Below are 3,909 nucleotides of genomic sequence, written 5' to 3'. Positions count from 1 at the left end.
TCTTTTCACCTTTGAGGACATGAAAATTTTCCAATTTTTCAAGGTATTAATTTTGTATTTTTTTTATGTCTAAATCAAAGAAAATCATCAAAAAATACCAAACAATATCATTAAAAGCTATCGATTCGATAGGAAACATTAAAAATAACAGATGAATGATTCCAGAATCACCACATTCTTTCACCTTTGAGGACATGAACATTTTCTAATTTTTCAAGGTATTAATTTTGTATTTATTTTATGTCTAAATCAAAGAAAATTATCAAAAAATACCAAAGAATAGCATTAAAAGCTTTCGATTCGATAGGAAACATTAAAAATAACAGATGAATGATTCCAGAATCACCACATTCTTTAACCTTTGAGGACATGAACATTTTCCAATTTTTCAAGGTATTAATTTTGTATTTATTTTATGTCTAAATCAAAGAAAATCATCAAAAAATACCAAAGAATAGCATTAAAAGCTTTCGATTCGATAGGAAACATTAAAAATAACAGATGAATGATTCCAGAATCACCACATTCTTTAACCTTTGAGGACATGAACATTTTCCAATTTTTCAAGGTATTAATTTTGTATTTATTTTATGTCTAAATCAAAGAAAATCATCAAAAAATACCAAAGAATAGCATTAAAAGCTTTCGATTCGATAGGAAACATTAAAAATAACAGATGAATGATTCCAGAATCACCACATTCTTTAACCTTTGAGGACATGAACATTTTCCAATTTTTCAAGGTATTAATTTTGTATTTATTTTATGTCTAAATCAAAGAAAATCATCAAAAAATACCAAAGAATAGCATTAAAAGCTTTCGATTCGATAGGAAACATTAAAAATAACAGATGAATGATTCCAGAATCACCACATTCTTTAACCTTTGAGGACATGAACATTTTCCAATTTTTCAAGGTATTAATGTTGTATTTATTTTATGTCTAAATCAAAGAAAATCATCAAAAAATACCAAAGAATAGCATTAAAAGCTTTCGATTCGATAGGAAACATTAAAAATAACAGATGAATGATTCCAGAATCACCACATTCTTTAACCTTTGAGGACATGAACATTTTACAATTTTTCAAGGTATTAATTTTGTATTGATTTTATGTCTAAATCAAAGAAAATCATCAAAAAATACCAAAGAATAGCATTAAAAGCTTTCGATTCGATAGGAAACATTAAAAATAACAGATGAATGATTCCAGAATCACCACATTCTTTAACCTTTGAGGACATGAACATTTTACAATTTTTCAAGGTATTAATTTTGTATTGATTTTATGTCTAAATCAAAGAAAATCATCAAAAAATACCAAAGAATAGCATTAAAAGCTTTCGATTCGATAGGAAACATTAAAAATAACAGATGAATGATTCCAGAATCACCACATTCTTTAACCTTTGAGGACATGAACATTTTACAATTTTTCAAGGTATTAATTTTGTATTGATTTTATGTCTAAATCAAAGAAAATCATCAAAAAATACCAAAGAATAGCATTAAAAGCTTTCGATTCGATAGGAAACATTAAAAATAACAGATGAATGATTCCAGATTCACCACATTCTTTCACCTATGAGGTCATGAATATTTTCCAATTTTTACAGGTATTAATTTTGTATTTATTTTATGTCTAAATCAAAGAAAATCATCAAAAAATACCAAAGAATAGCATTAAAAGCTTTCGATTCGATAGGAAACATTAAAAATAACAGATGAATGATTCCAGAATCACCACATTCTTTAACCTTTGAGGACATGAACATTTTCCAATTTTTCAAGGTATTAATTTTGTATTTATTTTATGTCTAAATCAAAGAAAATCATCAAAAAATACCAAAGAATAGCATTAAAAGCTTTCGATTAGATAGGAAACATTAAAAACAACAGATGAATGATTCCAGAATCACCACATTCTTTTCACCTTTGAGGACATGAAAATTTTCCAATTTTTCAAGGTATTAATTTTGTATTTATTTTATGTCTAAATCAAAGAAAATCATCAAAAAATACCAAAGAATAGCATTAAAAGCTTTCGATTCGATAGGAAACATTAAAAATAACAGATGAATGATTCCAGAATCACCACATTCTTTAACCTTTGAGGACATGAACATTTTCCAATTTTTCAAGGTATTAATTTTGTATTTATTTTATGTCTAAATCAAAGAAAATAATCAAAAAATACCAAAGAATAGCATTAAAAGCTTTCGATTCGATAGGAAACATTAAAAATAACAGATGAATGATTCCAGAATCACCACATTCTTTAACCTTTGAGGACATGAACATTTTACAATTTTTCAAGGTATTAATTTTGTATTGATTTTATGTCTAAATCAAAGAAAATCATCAAAAAATACCAAAGAATAGCATTAAAAGCTTTCGATTCGATAGGAAACATTAAAAATAACAGATGAATGATTCCAGATTCACCACATTCTTTCACCTATGAGGTCATGAATATTTTCCAATTTTTACAGGTATTAATTTTGTATTTATTTTATGTCTAAATCAAAGAAAATCATCAAAAAATACCAAAGAATAGCATTAAAAGCTTTCGATTCGATAGGAAACATTAAAAATAACAGATGAATGATTCCAGAATCACCACATTCTTTAACCTTTGAGGACATGAACATTTTCCAATTTTTACAGGTATTAATTTTGTATTTATTTTATGTCTAAATCAAAGAAAATCATCAAAAAATACCAAAGAATAGCATTAAAAGCTTTCGATTAGATAGGAAACATTAAAAACAACAGATGAATGATTCCAGAATCACCACATTCTTTTCACCTTTGAGGACATGAAAATTTTCCAATTTTTCAAGGTATTAATTTTGTATTTATTTTATGTCTAAATCAAAGAAAATAATCAAAAAATACCAAAGAATAGCATTAAAAGCTTTCGATTCGATAGGAAACATTAAAAATAACAGATGAATGATTCCAGAATCACCACATTCTTTAACCTTTGAGGACATGAACATTTTACAATTTTTCAAGGTATTAATTTTGTATTGATTTTATGTCTAAATCAAAGAAAATCATCAAAAAATACCAAAGAATAGCATTAAAAGCTTTCGATTCGATAGGAAACATTAAAAATAACAGATGAATGATTCCAGAATCACCACATTCTTTAACCTTTGAGGACATGAACATTTTCCAATTTTTCAAGGTATTAATTTTGTATTTATTTTATGTCTAAATCAAAGAAAATAATCAAAAAATACCAAAGAATAGCATTAAAAGCTTTCGATTCGATAGGAAACATTAAAAATAACAGATGAATGATTCCAGAATCACCACATTCTTTAACCTTTGAGGACATGAACATTTTACAATTTTTCAAGGTATTAATTTTGTATTTATTTTATGTCTAAATCAAAGAAAATCATCAAAAAATACCAAAGAATAGCATTAAAAGCTTTCGATTCGATAGGAAACATTAAAAACAACAGATGAATGATTCCAGAATCACCACATTCTTTCACCTTTGAGGACATGAAAATTTTCCAATTTTTCAAGGTATTAATTTGAATTATTTTGAATTAGTTTGAATTATTGTGGAGTTATTGTGTAATTATTGTTTATGTTATTCGTGTTTTATAAATACATCAACTGACATTCCAGAAATGTAAATATTTTAAATATTTAATTGTTCATCTTTATTTTGCGTTACGCAATTCTAACTCCCTGACCTGGAATATAAGCATTTCTTTGCTTTCCGTGATAGTTACAATTCAGGTCATTATCTATAAATATAAAAGCGAAAATGTATGTATGTGTGTTCGCTTTTTCTGTATGTCTACAAAAGGCTTTTTTCAGAGAAGCGGTCGGTCGCTTCAAAACTTTTAAAAACTTTTTATATCACGTATAAATCGTTATATCT

The sequence above is a fragment of the Euprymna scolopes genome, chromosome 45 (genome assembly GCF_053919585.1).
Source record: "Euprymna scolopes isolate OS-2025 chromosome 45, ASM5391958v1, whole genome shotgun sequence".
NCBI classification, from domain to species: domain Eukaryota; kingdom Metazoa; phylum Mollusca; class Cephalopoda; order Sepiida; family Sepiolidae; genus Euprymna; species Euprymna scolopes.
The sequence above is the reverse complement of the archived record's forward strand: the minus strand, read 5'-3'. Positions refer to the sequence as shown.